We start from the raw sequence: 19,581 nt of genomic DNA, 5'->3' as shown, positions 1-19,581 counted from the left end.
ATAGGATAGGATAGAGGATAGGATAGGATAGAGGATAGGATAGGATAGAGGATAGGATAGGATAGGATAGAGGATAGGATAGGATAGAGGATAGGATAGGCTAGAGGATAGGATAGGATAAAGGTTTGGATAGGATAGAGGATAGGATAGGATAGAGGATAGGATAAGATAGAGGATAGGATAGGATAGAGGATAGGATAGGATAGAGGATAGGATAGGATAGAGGATAGGATAGGATAGAGGATAGGATAGGATAGAGGATAGGATAGAGGATAGGATAGGATAGGATAGAGGATAGGATAGGATAGGATAGAGGATAGGATAGGATAGAGGATAGGATAGGATAGAGGATAGGATAGGATAGAGGATAGGATAGGATAGAGGATAGGATAGGATAGAGGATAGGATAGGATAGAGGATAGGATAGGATAGAGGATAGGATAGGATAGAGGATAGGATAGGATAGAGGAAAGGATAGGATAGAGGATAGGATAGGATAGAGGATAGGATAGGATAGAGGATAGGATAGGATAGAGGATAGGATAGGATAGAGGATAGGATAGGATAGGGGATAGGATAGGATAGAGGATAGGATAGGATAAAGGTTTGGATAGGATAGAGGATAGGATAGGCTAGAGGATAGGATAGGATAGAGGATAGGATAGGATAGAGGATAGTATAGGATAGAGGATAGGATAGGATAGAGGATAGGATAGGATAGAGGATAGGATAGGATAGAGGATAGGATAGGATAGGATAGAGGATAGGATAGAGGATAGAGGATAGGATAGGATAGTGGATAGGATAGGATAGAGCAGACTATAGGGGATAGGATAGGATAGAGGATACGATATTATAGAGGATAGGATAGCATAGCGGAAAGGGTAGGATAGAGGATAGGATAGGGGATTGGATAGTATAGAGGACAGGAGACGATAGAGGATAGGATAGGATAGAGGATAGAATAGGATAGAGGATAGGATAGGATAGAATAGGATAGAGGATAGGATAGGATAGAGGATAGGATAGGATAGAGGATAGGATTGGATAGGGGATAGGATAGGATAGAGGATAGGATAGGATAAAGGTTTGGATAGGATAGAGGATAGGATAGGATAGAGGATAGGATAGGATAGAGGATACGATATAGGATTGGATAGGATAGAGGATAGGATAGGAAAGAGGATAGGATAGGATAGAGGATAGGATAGGATAGAGGATAGGATAGGATAGAGGATAGGATAGGATAGAGGATAGGATAGGATAGAGGATAGGATAGGATAGAGGATAGGATAGGATAGAGGATAGGATAGGATAGAGGATAGGATAGGATAGAGGATAGGATAGGATAGAGGATAGGATAGGATAGAGGATAGGATAGGATAGAGGATAGGATAGGATAGGATAGAGGATAGGATAGGATAGAGGATAGGATAGGCTAGAGGATAGGATAGGATAAAGGTTTGGATAGGATAGAGGATAGGATAGGATAGAGGATAGGATAAGATAGAGGATAGGATAGGATAGAGGATAGGATAGGATAGAGGATAGGATAGGATAGAGGATAGGATAGGATAGAGGATAGGATAGGATAGAGGATAGGATAGAGGATAGGATAGGATAGGATAGAGGATAGGATAGGATAGGATAGAGGATAGGATAGGATAGAGGATAGGATAGGATAGAGGATAGGATAGGATAGAGGATAGGATAGGATAGAGGATAGGATAGGATAGAGGATAGGATAGGATAGAGGATAGGATAGGATAGAGGATAGGATAGGATAGAGGAAAGGATAGGATAGAGGATAGGATAGGATAGAGGATAGGATAGGATAGAGGATAGGATAGGATAGAGGATAGGATAGGATAGAGGATAGGATAGGATAGGGGATAGGATAGGATAGAGGATAGGATAGGATAAAGGTTTGGATAGGATAGAGGATAGGATAGGATAGAGGATACGATATAGGATTGGATAGGATAGAGGATAGGATAGGAAAGAGGATAGGATAGGATAGAGGATAGGATATGATAGAGGATAGGATAGGATAGAGGATAGGATAGGATAGATGATATTGTAGGATAGAGGAATCATAGGACAGAGGATACGATATTATAGAGGATAGGATAGCATAGCGGAAAGGGTAGGATAGAGGATAGGATAGGGGATTGGATAGTATAGAGGACATGAGACGATAGAGGATAGGATAGGATAGAGGATAGAATAGGATAGAGGATAGGATAGGATAGGATAGAGGATAGGATAGGATAGGATAGGATAGAGGATAGGATAGGATAGGGGATTGGATAGGATAGAGTATAGGATAGGATAAAGGTTTGGATAGGATAGAGGATAGGATAGAGGATAGGATAGGATAGAGGATAGGATAGGATAGAGGATAGGATAGGATAGAGGATAGGATAGGATAGCGGATAGGATAGGATAGAGGATAGGATAGGATAGAGGATAGGATAGGATACAGGATAGGATAGGATAGAGGATAGGATAGTATAGAGGATAGGATAAGATAGAGGATAGGATAGTATAGAGGATAGGATAGGATAGAGGATAGGATAGGATAGGATAGGATAGAGGATAGGATAGGATAGATGATATTGTAGGATAGAGGAAGGATAGGACAGAGGATACGATATTATAGAGGATAGGATAGCATAGCGGAAAGGGTAGGATAGAGGATAGGATAGGGGATTGGATAGTATAGAGGACAGGAGACGATAGAGGATAGGATAGGATAGGATAGAGGATAGAATAGGATAGAGGATAGGATAGGATAGGATAGGATAGAGGATAGGATAGGATAGAGGATAGGATAGGATAGAGGATAGGATAGGATAGAGGATGGGATGGGATAAAGGATACGATATTATAGAGGATAGGATAGGATAGGATAGAGGATATGATCGGATAGAGGATAAGATAGGATAGAGGATAGGATAGGATAGAGGATAGTATAGGATAGAGGATAGGATAGGATTGAGGATAGGATAGGATAGACAATAGGATAGGAAAGACGATAGGATAGGATAGAGAATGGGATAGGATAGAGGATAGGATAGGATAGAGGATAGGATAGGATAGAGGATAGTATAGGATAGAGGATAGGATAGGATTGAGGATAGGATTGGTGAGAGGATAGGATAGGATAAAGGATAGGATAGGATAGACAATAGGATAGGAAAGAGGATAGGATAGGATAGAGAATGGGATAGGATAGAGGATAGGATAGGATAGAGGATAGGATAGGATAGAGGATAGGATAGGATAGAGGATAGGATAGGATAGACGATAGGATAGGATAGTGGATAGGATAGGATAGAGGATAGGATAGGATAGAGGATAGGATATGTTAGAGGATAGGATAGGATAGGATAGAGGATAGGATAGAGGATAGAGGATAGGATAGGATAGTGGATAGGATAGGATAGAGCAGACTATAGGGGATAGGATAGGATAGAGGATACGATAGGATAGAGGAAAGGATAGGATAGAGGATAGGATAGGATAGAGGATAGTATAGGATAGAGGATAGGATAGGATTGAGGATAGGATTGGTGAGAGGATAGGATAGGATAAAGGATAGGATAGGATAGACAATAGGATAGGAAAGAGGATAGGATAGGATAGAGAATGGGATAGGATAGAGGATAGGATAGGATAGAGGATAGGATAGGATAGAGGATAGGATAGGATAGAGGATAGGATAGGATAGAGGATAGGATAGGATAGAGGATAGGATAGGATAGGATAGAGGATAGGATAGAGGATAGAGGATAGGATAGGATAGTGGATAGGATAGGATAGAGCAGACTATAGGGGATAGGATAGGATAGAGGATAGGATAGGATAGAGGATAGGATAGGATAGAGGATAGGATAGGATAGATGATATTATAGGATAGAGGATAGGATAGGATAGAGGATACGATATTATAGAGGATAGGATAGTATAGACGATAGGATCGGATAGAGAATAGGACAGGGCATTATATAGGAAAGAGGATAGGATACGATAGAGGATAGGATAGGATAGAGGATAGGATAGGATAGACAATAGGATAGGAAAGACGATAGGATAGGATAGAGAATGGGATAGGATAGAGGATAGGATAGGAAAGAGGATAGGATAGGAAAGAGGATAGGATAGGATAGAGGATAGGATAGGATAGAGGATAGGATAGGATAGAGGATAGGATAGGATAGAGGATAGGATAGGATAGAGGATACGATAGGATAGAGGATAGGATAGGATAGAGGATAGGATAGGATAGAGGATAGGATAGGATAGAGGAAAGGATAGGATAGACGATAGGATAGGATAGAGAATGGGATAGGATAGAGGATAGGATAGGAAAGAGGATAGGATAGGAAAGAGGATAGGATAGGATAGAGGATAGGATAGGATAGAGGATAGGATAGGATAGAGGATAGGATAGGATAGAGGATAGGATAGGATAGAGGATACGATAGGATAGAGGATAGGATAGGATAGAGGATAGGATAGGATAGAGGATAGGATAGGATAGAGGAAAGGATAGGATAGAGGATAGGATAGGATAGAGGATAGTATAGGATAGAGGATAGGATAGGATAGAGGATATGATCGGATAGAGGATAGGATAGGATAGAGGATAGGATAGGATAGAGGATAGGATAGGATAGAGGATAGGATAGGATAGAGGATAGGATAGGATAGAGGATAGGATAGGATAGAGGATAGGATAGGATAGAGGATAGGATAGGATAGAGGATACGATATCGGATTGGATAGGATAGATGATAGGATAGGATAGAGGATAGGATAGGATAGAGGATACGATATAGGATTGGATAGGATAGAGGATACGATAGGAAAGAGGATAGGATAGGATAGAGAATGGGATAGGATAGAGGACAGGATAGGATAGAGTATAGGATACGATAGAGGATAGGATAGGATAGAGGATAGGATAGGATAGAGGATAGGATAGGATAGAGGATAGGATAGGATAGAGGATAGGATAGGATAGAGGATAGGATAGGATAGAGGATAGGATAGGATAGAGGATAGGATAGAATAGAGGATAGGATAGGATAGAGGATAGGATAGGATAGAGGATAGGATAGGATAGAGGATAGGATAGTATAGAGGATAGGATAGGATAGAGGATAGGATAGGATAGAGGATAGGATAGGATAGAGGATAGGATAGGATAGAGGATAGGATAGGATAGAGGATAGGATAGTATAGAGGATAGGATAAGATAGAAGATAGGATAGTATAGAGGATAGGATAGGATAGAGGATAGGATAGGATAGGATAGGATAGAGGATAGGATAGGATAGATGATATTGTAGGATAGAGGAAGGATAGGACAGAGGATACGATATTATAGAGGATAGGATAGCATAGCGGAAAGGGTAGGATAGAGGATAGGATAGGGGATTGGATAGTATAGAGGACAGGAGACGATAGAGGATAGGATAGGATAGAGGATAGAATAGGATAGAGGATAGGATAGGATAGGATAGGATAGAGGATAGAATAGGATAGAGGATAGGATAGGATAGAGGATAGGATTGGATAGGGGATAGGATAGGATAGAGGATAGGATAGGATAAAGGTTTGGATAGGATAGAGGATAGGATAGGATAGAGGATAGGATAGGATAGAGGATACGATATAGGATTGGATAGGATAGAGGATAGGATAGGAAAGAGGATAGGGTAGGATAGAGGATAGGATAGGATAGAGGATAGGATAGGATAGAGGATAGGATAGGATAGAGGATAGGATAGGATAGAGGATAGGATAGGATAGAGGATAGGATAGGATAGAGGATAGGATAGGATAGAGGATAGGATAGGATAGAGGATAGGATAGGATAGAGGATAGGATAGGATAGGATAGAGGATAGGATAGGATAGAGGATAGGATAGGCTAGAGGATAGGATAGGATAAAGGTTTGGATAGGATAGAGGATAGGATAGGATAGAGGATAGGATAGGATAGAGGATAGGATAGGATAGAGGATAGGATAGGATAGAGGATAGGATAGGATAGAGGATAGGATAGGATAGAGGATAGGATAGTATAGAGGATAGGATAAGATAGAAGATAGGATAGTATAGAGGATAGGATAGGATAGAGGATAGGATAGGATAGGATAGGATAGAGGATAGGATAGGATAGATGATATTGTAGGATAGAGGAAGGATAGGACAGAGGATACGATATTATAGAGGATAGGATAGCATAGCGGAAAGGGTAGGATAGAGGATAGGATAGGGGATTGGATAGTATAGAGGACAGGAGACGATAGAGGATAGGATAGGATAGAGGATAGAATAGGATAGAGGATAGGATAGGATAGGATAGGATAGAGGATAGAATAGGATAGAGGATAGGATAGGATAGAGGATAGGATTGGATAGGGGATAGGATAGGATAGAGGATAGGATAGGATAAAGGTTTGGATAGGATAGAGGATAGGATAGGATAGAGGATAGGATAGGATAGAGGATACGATATAGGATTGGATAGGATAGAGGATAGGATAGGAAAGAGGATAGGGTAGGATAGAGGATAGGATAGGATAGAAGATAGGATAGGATAGAGGATAGGATAGGATAGAGGATAGGATAGGATAGAGGATAGGATAGGATAGAGGATAGGATAGGATAGAGGATAGGATAGGATAGAGGATAGGATAGGATAGAGGATAGGATAGGATAGAGGATAGGATAGGATAGGATAGAGGATAGGATAGGATAGAGGATAGGATAGGCTAGAGGATAGGATAGGATAAAGGTTTGGATAGGATAGAGGATAGGATAGGATAGAGGATAGGATAAGATAGAGGATAGGATAGGATAGAGGATAGGATAGGATAGAGGATAGGATAGGATAGAGGATAGGATAGGATAGAGGATAGGATAGGATAGAGGATAGGATAGTATAGAGGATAGGATAAGATAGAAGATAGGATAGTATAGAGGATAGGATAGGATAGAGGATAGGATAGAGGATAGGATAGGATAGAGGATAGGATAGGATAGAGGATAGGATAGGATAGAGGATAGGATAGGATAGAGGATAGGATAGGATAGAGGATAGGATAGTATAGAGGATAGGATAGGATAGAGGATAGGATAGGATAGAGGATAGGATAGGATAGAGGATAGGATAGGATAGAGGATAGGATAGGATAGAGGATAGGATAGTATAGAGGATAGGATAAGATAGAAGATAGGATAGTATAGAGGATAGGATAGGATAGAGGATAGGATAGGATAGGATAGGATAGAGGATAGGATAGGATAGATGATATTGTAGGATAGAGGAAGGATAGGACAGAGGATACGATATTATAGAGGATAGGATAGCATAGCGGAAAGGGTAGGATAGAGGATAGGATAGGGGATTGGATAGTATAGAGGACAGGAGACGATAGAGGATAGGATAGGATAGAGGATAGAATAGGATAGAGGATAGGATAGGATAGGATAGGATAGAGGATAGAATAGGATAGAGGATAGGATAGGATAGAGGATAGGATTGGATAGGGGATAGGATAGGATAGAGGATAGGATAGGATAAAGGTTTGGATAGGATAGAGGATAGGATAGGATAGAGGATAGGATAGGATAGAGGATACGATATAGGATTGGATAGGATAGAGGATAGGATAGGAAAGAGGATAGGGTAGGATAGAGGATAGGATAGGATAGAGGATAGGATAGGATAGAGGATAGGATAGGATAGAGGATAGGATAGGATAGAGGATAGGATAGGATAGAGGATAGGATAGGATAGAGGATAGGATAGGATAGAGGATAGGATAGGATAGAGGATAGGATAGGATAGAGGATAGGATAGGATAGAGGATAGGATAGGATAGAGGATAGGATAGGATAGGATAGAGGATAGGATAGGATAGAGGATAGGATAGGCTAGAGGATAGGATAGGATAAAGGTTTGGATAGGATAGAGGATAGGATAGGATAGAGGATAGGATAAGATAGAGGATAGGATAGGATAGAGGATAGGATAGGATAGAGGATAGGATAGGATAGAGGATAGGATAGGATAGAGGATAGGATAATATAGAGGATAGGATAGGATAGAGGATAGGATAGGATAGGATAGAGGATAGGATAGGATAGGATAGAGGATAGGATAGGATAGAGGATAGGATAGGATAGAGGATAGGATAGGATAGAGGATAGGATAGGATAGAGGATAGGATAGGATAGAGGATAGGATAGGATAGAGGATAGGATAGGATAGAGGATAGGATAGGATAGAGGATAGGATAGGATAGAGGATAGGATAGGATAGAGGATAGGATAGGATAGAGGATACGATATAGGATTGGATAGGATAGAGGAGAGGATAGGAAAGAGGATAGGATAGGATAGAGGATAGGATAGGATAGGGGATAGGATAGGATAGAGGATAGGATAGGATAGAGGATAGGATAGGATAGAGGATAGGATAGGATAGAGGATAGGATAGGATAGAGGATAGGATAGGATAGAGGATAGGATATGATAGAGGAGAGGATAGGATAGAGGATAGGATAGGATAGAGGATAGGATAGGATAGAGGATAGGATAGGATAGAGGAAACGATAGGATAGAGGATAGGATAGGATAGAGGATAGGATAGGATAGAGGATAGGATAGGATAGAGGATAGGATAGGATAGGATAGAGGATAGGATAGGATAGAGGATAGGATAGGATAGAGGATAGGATAGGATAGAGGATAGGATAGGATAAAGGTTTGGATAGGATAGAGGATAGGATAGGATAGAGGATACGATATAGGATTGGATAGGATAGAGGATAGGATAGGAAAGAGGATAGGATAGGATAGAGGATAGGATATGATAGAGGATAGGATAGGATAGAGGATAGGATAGGATAGATGATATTGTAGGATAGAGGAATCATAGGACAGAGGATACGATATTATAGAGGATAGGATAGCATAGCGGAAAGGGTAGGATAGAGGATAGGATAGGGGATTGGATAGTATAGAGGACATGAGACGATAGAGGATAGGATAGGATAGAGGATAGAATAGGATAGAGGATAGGATAGGATAGGATAGAGGATAGGATAGGATAGGATAGGATAGAGGATAGGATAGGATAGGGGATAGGATAGGATAGAGGATAGGATAGGATAAAGGTTTGGATAGGATAGAGGATAGGATAGAGGATAGGATAGGATAGAGGATAGGATAGGATAGAGGATAGGATAGGATAGAGGATAGGATAGGATAGAGGATAGGATAGGATAGAGGATAGGATAGGATAGAGGATAGGATAGGATAGAGGATAGGATAGGATATCGGATAGGATTGGATAGAGGATAGGATAGGATAGAGGATAGGATAGGATAGAGGATTGGATAGGATAGAGGATAGGATAGGCTAGAGGATAGGATAGGATAGAGGATAGGATAGGATAGAGGATAGTATAGGATAGAGGATAGGATAGGATAGAGGATAGGATAGGATAGAGGATAGGATAGGATAGAGGATAGGATAGGATAGGATAGAGGATAGGATAGAGGATAGAGGATAGGATAGGATAGTGGATAGGATAGGATAGAGCAGACTATAGGGGATAGGATAGGATAGAGGATAGGATAGGATAGAGGATAGGATAGGATAGAGGATAGGATAGGATTGAGGATAGGATAGGATAGACAATAGGATAGGAAAGACGATAGGATAGGATAGAGAATGGGATAGGATAGAGGATAGGATAGGATAGAGGATAGGATTGGTGAGAGGATAGGATAGGATAAAGGATAGGATAGGATAGACAATAGGATAGGAAAGAGGATAGGATAGGATAGAGAATGGGATAGGATAGAGGATAGGATAGGATAGAGGATAGGATAGGATAGAGGATAGGATAGGATAGAGGATAGGATAGGCTAGAGGATAGGATAGGATAGAGGATAGGATAGGATAGAGGATAGTATAGGATAGAGGATAGGATAGGATAGAGGATAGGATAGGATAGAGGATAGGATAGGATAGAGGATAGGATAGGATAGGATAGAGGATAGGATAGAGGATAGAGGATAGGATAGGATAGTGGATAGGATAGGATAGAGCAGACTATAGGGGATAGGATAGGATAGAGGATAGGATAGGATAGAGGATAGGATAGGATAGATGATATTATAGGATAGAGGATAGGATAGGATAGAGGATACGATATTATAGAGGATAGGATAGTATAGACTATAGGATCGGATAGAGAATAGGACAGGGCATTGGATAGGAAAGAGGATAGGATAGTATAGAGGATAGGATAGGATATAGGATAGAATAGGATAGAGGATAGGATAGGATAGAGGATAGGATAGGATAGAGGATAGGATAGGATAGACAATAGGATAGGAAAGACGATAGGATAGGATAGAGAATGGGATAGGATAGAGGATAGGATAGGAAAGAGGATAGGATAGGAAAGAGGATAGGATAGGATAGAGGATAGAATAGGATAGAGGATAGGATAGGATAGAGGATAGGATAGGATAGAGGATAGTATAGGATAGAGGATAGGATAGGATTGAGGATAGGATTGGTGAGAGGATAGGATAGGATAAAGGATAGGATAGGATAGACAATAGGATAGGAAAGAGGATAGGATAGGATAGAGAATGGGATAGGATAGAGGATAGGATAGGATAGAGGATAGGATAGGATAGAGGATAGGATAGGATAGAGGATAGGATAGGCTAGAGGATAGGATAGGATAGAGGATAGGATAGGATAGAGGATAGTATAGGATAGAGGATAGGATAGGATAGAGGATAGGATAGGATAGAGGATAGGATAGGATAGAGGATAGGATAGGATAGGATAGAGGATAGGATAGAGGATAGAGGATAGGATAGGATAGTGGATAGGATAGGATAGAGCAGACTATAGGGGATAGGATAGGATAGAGGATAGGATAGGATAGAGGATAGGATAGGATAGAGGATAGGATAGGATAGATGATATTATAGGATAGAGGATAGGATAGGATAGAGGATACGATATTATAGAGGATAGGATAGTATAGACGATAGGATCGGATAGAGAATAGGACAGGGCATTGGATAGGAAAGAGGATAGGATAGGATAGAGTATAGGATAGGATATAGGATAGAATAGGATAGAGGATAGGATAGGATAGAGGATAGGATAGGATAGAGGATAGGATAGGATAGACAATAGGATAGGAAAGACGATAGGATAGGATAGAGAATGGGATAGGATAGAGGATAGGATAGGAAAGAGGATAGGATAGGAAAGAGGATAGGATAGGATAGAGGATAGGATAGGATAGAGGATAGGATAGGATAGAGGATAGGATAGGATAGAGGATAGGATAGGATAGAGGATAGGATAGGATAGAGGATAGGATAGGATAGAGGAAAGGATAGGATAGAGGATAGGATAGGATAGAGGATAGTATAGGATAGAGGATAGGATAGGATAGAGGATATGATCGGATAGAGGATAGGATAGGATAGAGGATAGGATAGGATAGAGGATAGGATAGGATAGAGGATACGATATAGGATTGGATAGGATAGAGGATAGGATAGGAAAGAGGATAGGATAGGATAGAGGATAGGATATGATAGAGGATAGGATAGGATAGAGGATAGGATAGGATAGATGATATTGTAGGATAGAGGAATCATAGGACAGAGGATACGATATTATAGAGGATAGGATAGCATAGCGGAAAGGGTAGGATAGAGGATAGGATAGGGGATTGGATAGTATAGAGGACATGAGACGATAGAGGATAGGATAGGATAGAGGATAGAATAGGATAGAGGATAGGATAGGATAGGATAGAGGATAGGATAGGATAGGATAGGATAGAGGATAGGATAGGATAGGGGATAGGATAGGATAGAGGATAGGATAGGATAAAGGTTTGGATAGGATAGAGGATAGGATAGAGGATAGGATAGGATAGAGGATAGGATAGGATAGAGGATAGGATAGGATAGAGGATAGGATAGGATAGAGGATAGGATAGGATAGAGGATAGGATAGGATAGAGGATAGGATAGGATAGAGGATAGGATAGGATAGAGGATAGGATAGGATATCGGATAGGATTGGATAGAGGATAGGATAGGATAGAGGATAGGATAGGATAGAGGATTGGATAGGATAGAGGATAGGATAGGCTAGAGGATAGGATAGGATAGAGGATAGGATAGGATAGAGGATAGTATAGGATAGAGGATAGGATAGGATAGAGGATAGGATAGGATAGAGGATAGGATAGGATAGAGGATAGGATAGGATAGGATAGAGGATAGGATAGAGGATAGAGGATAGGATAGGATAGTGGATAGGATAGGATAGAGGATAGGATAGGATAGAGGAAACGATAGGATAGAGGATAGGATAGGATAGAGGATAGGATAGGATAGAGGATAGGATAGGATAGAGGATAGGATAGGATAGGATAGAGGATAGGATAGGATAGAGGATAGGATAGGATAGAGGATAGGATAGGATAGAGGATAGGATAGGATAAAGGTTTGGATAGGATAGAGGATAGGATAGGATAGAGGATACGATATAGGATTGGATAGGATAGAGGATAGGATAGGAAAGAGGATAGGATAGGATAGAGGATAGGATATGATAGAGGATAGGATAGGATAGAGGATAGGATAGGATAGATGATATTGTAGGATAGAGGAATCATAGGACAGAGGATACGATATTATAGAGGATAGGATAGCATAGCGGAAAGGGTAGGATAGAGGATAGGATAGGGGATTGGATAGTATAGAGGACATGAGACGATAGAGGATAGGATAGGATAGAGGATAGAATAGGATAGAGGATAGGATAGGATAGGATAGAGGATAGGATAGGATAGGATAGGATAGAGGATAGGATAGGATAGGGGATAGGATAGGATAGAGGATAGGATAGGATAAAGGTTTGGATAGGATAGAGGATAGGATAGAGGATAGGATAGGATAGAGGATAGGATAGGATAGAGGATAGGATAGGATAGAGGATAGGATAGGATAGAGGATAGGATAGGATAGAGGATAGGATAGGATAGAGGATAGGATAGGATAGAGGATAGGATAGGATATCGGATAGGATTGGATAGAGGATAGGATAGGATAGAGGATAGGATAGGATAGAGGATTGGATAGGATAGAGGATAGGATAGGCTAGAGGATAGGATAGGATAGAGGATAGGATAGGATAGAGGATAGTATAGGATAGAGGATAGGATAGGATAGAGGATAGGATAGGATAGAGGATAGGATAGGATAGAGGATAGGATAGGATAGGATAGAGGATAGGATAGAGGATAGAGGATAGGATAGGATAGTGGATAGGATAGGATAGAGCAGACTATAGGGGATAGGATAGGATAGAGGATAGGATAGGATAGAGGATAGGATAGGATAGAGGATAGGATAGGATTGAGGATAGGATAGGATAGACAATAGGATAGGAAAGACGATAGGATAGGATAGAGAATGGGATAGGATAGAGGATAGGATAGGATAGAGGATAGGATTGGTGAGAGGATAGGATAGGATAAAGGATAGGATAGGATAGACAATAGGATAGGAAAGAGGATAGGATAGGATAGAGAATGGGATAGGATAGAGGATAGGATAGGATAGAGGATAGGATAGGATAGAGGATAGGATAGGATAGAGGATAGGATAGGCTAGAGGATAGGATAGGATAGAGGATAGGATAGGATAGAGGATAGTATAGGATAGAGGATAGGATAGGATAGAGGATAGGATAGGATAGAGGATAGGATAGGATAGAGGATAGGATAGGATAGGATAGAGGATAGGATAGAGGATAGAGGATAGGATAGGATAGTGGATAGGATAGGATAGAGCAGACTATAGGGGATAGGATAGGATAGAGGATAGGATAGGATAGAGGATAGGATAGGATAGATGATATTATAGGATAGAGGATAGGATAGGATAGAGGATACGATATTATAGAGGATAGGATAGTATAGACAATAGGATCGGATAGAGAATAGGACAGGGCATTGGATAGGAAAGAGGATAGGATAGTATAGAGGATAGGATAGGATATAGGATAGAATAGGATAGAGGATAGGATAGGATAGAGGATAGGATAGGATAGAGGATAGGATAGGATAGACAATAGGATAGGAAAGACGATAGGATAGGATAGAGAATGGGATAGGATAGAGGATAGGATAGGAAAGAGGATAGGATAGGAAAGAGGATAGGATAGGATAGAGGATAGAATAGGATAGAGGATAGGATAGGATAGAGGATAGGATAGGATAGAGGATAGTATAGGATAGAGGATAGGATAGGATTGAGGATAGGATTGGTGAGAGGATAGGATAGGATAAAGGATAGGATAGGATAGACAATAGGATAGGAAAGAGGATAGGATAGGATAGAGAATGGGATAGGATAGAGGATAGGATAGGATAGAGGATAGGATAGGATAGAGGATAGGATAGGATAGAGGATAGGATAGGCTAGAGGATAGGATAGGATAGAGGATAGGATAGGATAGAGGATAGTATAGGATAGAGGATAGGATAGGATAGAGGATAGGATAGGATAGAGGATAGGATAGGATAGAGGATAGGATAGGATAGGATAGAGGATAGGATAGAGGATAGAGGATAGGATAGGATAGTGGATAGGATAGGATAGAGCAGACTATAGGGGATAGGATAGGATAGAGGATAGGATAGGATAGAGGATAGGATAGGATAGAGGATAGGATAGGATAGATGATATTATAGGATAGAGGATAGGATAGGATAGAGGATACGATATTATAGAGGATAGGATAGTATAGACGATAGGATCGGATAGAGAATAGGACAGGGCATTGGATAGGAAAGAGGATAGGATAGGATAGAGTATAGGATAGGATATAGGATAGAATAGGATAGAGGATAGGATAGGATAGAGGATAGGATAGGATAGAGGATAGGATAGGATAGACAATAGGATAGGAAAGACGATAGGATAGGATAGAGAATGGGATAGGATAGAGGATAGGATAGGAAAGAGGATAGGATAGGAAAGAGGATAGGATAGGATAGAGGATAGGATAGGATAGAGGATAGGATAGGATAGAGGATAGGATAGGATAGAGGATAGGATAGGATAGAGGATAGGATAGGATAGAGGATAGGATAGGATAGAGGAAAGGATAGGATAGAGGATAGGATAGGATAGAGGATAGTATAGGATAGAGGATAGGATAGGATAGAGGATATGATCGGATAGAGGATAGGATAGGATAGAGGATAGGATAGGATAGAGGATAGGATAGGATAGAGGATAGGATAGGATAGAGGATAGGATAGGATAGAGGATAGGATAGGATAGAGGATAGGATAGGATAGAGGATAGGATAGGATAGAGGATACGATATCGGATTGGATAGGATAGATGATAGGATAGGATAGAGGATAGGATAGGATAGAGGATACGATATAGGATTGGATAGGATAGAGGATAGGATAGGAAAGAGGATAGGATAGGATAGAGAATGGGATAGGATAGAGGATAGGATAGGATAGAGTATAGGATAAGATAGAGGATAGGATAGGATAGAGGATAGGATAGGATAGAGGATAGGATAGGATAGAGGATAGGATAGGATAGAGGATAGGATAGGATAGAGGATAGGATAGGATAGAGGATAGGATAGGATAGAGGATAGGATAGGATAGAGGATAGGATAGAATAGAGGATAGGATAGGATAGAGGATAGGATAGGATAGAGGATAGGATAGGATAGAGGATAGGATAGGATAGAGGATAGGATAGTATAGAGGATAGGATAGGATAGAGGATAGGATAGGATAGAGGATAGGATAGGATAGAGGATAGGATAGGATAGAGGATAGGATAGGATAGAGGATAGGATAGTATAGAGGATAGGATAAGATAGAAGATAGGATAGTATAGAGGATAGGATATGATAGAGGATAGGATAGGATAGGATAGGATAGAGGATAGGATAGGATAGATGATATTGTAGGATAGAGGAAGGATAGGACAGAGGATACGATATTATAGAGGATAGGATAGCATAGCGGAAAGGGTAGGATAGAGGATAGGATAGGGGATTGGATAGTATAGAGGACAGGAGACGATAGAGGATAGGATAGGATAGAGGATAGAATAGGATAGAGGATAGGATAGGATAGGATAGGATAGAGGATAGGATAGGATAGAGGATAGGATAGGATAGAGGATAGGATAGGATAGAGGATAGGATAGGATAGAGGATAGGATTGGATAGGGGATAGGATAGTATAGAGGATAGGATAAGATAGAAGATAGGATAGTATAGAGGATAGGATAGGATAGTGGATAGGATAGGATAGGATAGGATAGAGGATAGGATAGGATAGATGATATTGTAGGATAGAGGAAGGATAGGACAGAGGATACGATATTATAGAGGATAGGATAGCATAGCGGAAAGGGTAGGATAGAGGATAGGATAGGGGATTGGATAGTATAGAGGACAGGAGACGATAGAGGATAGGATAGGATAGAGGATAGAATAGGATAGGATAGAGGATAGGATAGAGGATAGAGGATAGGATAGGATAGTGGATAGGATAGGATAGAGCAGACTATAGGGGATAGGATAGGATAGAGGATAGCATAGGATAGAGGATAGGATAGGATAGAGGAGAGGATAGGATAGGATAGAGGATACGATATTATAGAGGATAGGATAGTATAGACGATAGGATCGGATAGAGAATAGGACAGGGCATTATATAGGAAAGAGGATAGGATAGGATAGAGGATAGGATAGGATATAGGATAGAATAGGATAGAGGATAGGATAGGATAGAGGATAGGATAGGATAGAGGATAGGATAGGATAGACAATAGGATAGGAAAGACGATAGGATAGGATAGAGAATGGGATAGGATAGAGGATAGGATAGGAAAGAGGATAGGATAGGAAAGAGGATAGGATAGGATAGAGGATAGGATAGGATAGAGGATAGGATAGGATAGAGGATAGGATAGGATAGAGGATAGGATAGGATAGAGGATACGATAGGATAGAGGATAGGATAGGATAGAGGATAGGATAGGATAGAGGATAGGATAGGATAGAGGAAAGGATAGGATAGACGATAGGATAGGATAGAGAATGGGATAGGATAGAGGATAGGATAGGAAAGAGGATAGGATAGGAAAGAGGATAGGATAGGATAGAGGATAGGATAGGATAGAGGATAGGATAGGATAGAGGATAGGATAGGATAGAGGATAGGATAGGATAGAGGATACGATAGGATAGAGGATAGGATAGGATAGAGGATAGGATAGGATAGAGGATAGGATAGGATAGAGGAAAGGATAGGATAGAGGATAGGATAGGATAGAGGATAGTATAGGATAGAGGATAGGATAGGATAGAGGATATGATCGGATAGAGGATAGGATAGGATAGAGGATAGGATAGGATAGAGGATAGGATAGGATAGAGGATAGGATAGGATAGAGGATAGGATAGGATAGAGGATAGGATAGGATAGAGGATACGATATCGGATTGGATAGGATAGATGATAGGATAGGATAGAGGATAGGATAGGATAGAGGATACGATATAGGATTGGATAGGATAGAGGATACGATAGGAAAGAGGATAGGATAGGATAGAGAATGGGATAGGATAGAGGACAGGATAGGATAGAGTATAGGATAAGATAGAGGATAGGATAGGATAGAGGATAGGATAGGATAGAGGATAGGATAGGATAGAGGATAGGATAGGATAGAGGATAGGATAGGATAGAGGATAGGATAGGATAGAAGATAGGATAGGATAGAGGATAGGATAGGATAGAGGATAGGATAGGATAGGATAGAGGATAGGATAGGATAGAGGATACGATATCGGATTGGATAGGATAGATGATAGGATAGGATAGAGGATAGGATAGGATAGAGGATACGATAAAGGATTGGATAGGATAGAGGATAGGATAGGAAAGAGGATAGGATAGGATAGAGAATGGGATAGGATAGAGGATAGGATAGGATAGAGTATAGGATAAGATAGAGGATAGGATAGGATAGAGGATAGGATAGGATAGAGGATAGGATAGGATAGAGGATAGGATAGGATAGAGGATAGGATAGGATAGAGGATAGGATAGGATAGAGGATAGGATAGGATAGAGGATAGGATAGGATAGGATAGGATAGAGGATAGGATAGGATAGATGATATTGTAGGATAGAGGAAGGATAGGACAGAGGATACGATATTATAGAGGATAGGATAGCATAGCGGAAAGGGTAGGATAGAGGATAGGATAGGGGATTGGATAGTATAGAGGACAGGAGAAGATAGAGGATAGGATAGGATAGAGGATAGAATAGGATAGAGGATAGGATAGGATAGGATAGGATAGAGGATAGGATAGGATAGAGGATAGGATAGGATAGAGGATAGGATAGGATAGAGGATAGGATTGGATAGGGGATATGATAGTATAGAGGATAGGATAAGATAGAAGATAGGATAGTATAGAGGATAGGATAGGATAGAGGATAGGATAGGATAGGATAGGATAGAGGATAGGATAGGATAGATGATATTGTAGGATAGAGGAAGGATAGGACAGAGGATACGATATTATAGAGGATAGGATAGCATAGCGGAAAGGGTAGGATAGAGGATAGGATAGGGGATTGGATAGTATAGAGGACAGGAGACGATAGAGGATAGGATAGGATAGAGGATAGAATAGGATAGGATAGAGGATAGGATAGAGGATAGAGGATAGGATAGGATAGTGGATAGGATAGGATAGAGCAGACTATAGGGGATAGGATAGGATAGAGGATAGGATAGGATAGAGGATAGGATAGGATAGAGGATAGGATAGGATAGATGATATTATAGGATAGAGGATAGGATAGGATAGAGGATACGATATTATAGAGGATAGGATAGTATAGACGATAGGATCGGATAGAGAATAGGACAGGGCATTATATAGGAAAGAGGATAGGATAGGATAGAGGATAGGATAGGATATAGGATAGAATAGGATAGAGGATAGGATAGGATAGAGGATAGGATAGGATAGAGGATAGGATAGGATAGACAATAGGATAGGAAAGACGATAGGATAGGATAGAGAATGGGATAGGATAGAGGATAGGATAGGAAAGAGGATAGGATAGGAAAGAGGATAGGATAGGATAGAGGATAGGATAGGATAGAGGATAGGATAGGATAGAGGATAGGATAGGATAGAGGATAGGATAGGATAGAGGATACGATAGGATAGAGGATAGGATAGGATAGAGGATAGGATAGGATAGAGGATAGGATAGGATAGAGGAAAGGATAGGATAGACGATAGGATAGGATAGAGAATGGGATAGGATAGAGGATAGGATAGGAAAGAGGATAGGATAGGAAAGAGGATAGGATAGGATAGAGGATAGGATAGGATAGAGGATAGGATAGGATAGAGGATAGGAT

This window comes from Halictus rubicundus, unplaced genomic scaffold (assembly GCF_050948215.1).
Source record: "Halictus rubicundus isolate RS-2024b unplaced genomic scaffold, iyHalRubi1_principal scaffold0034, whole genome shotgun sequence".
Lineage (NCBI taxonomy): Eukaryota > Metazoa > Arthropoda > Insecta > Hymenoptera > Halictidae > Halictus > Halictus rubicundus.
Note: the sequence above shows the minus strand (reverse complement) of the source record.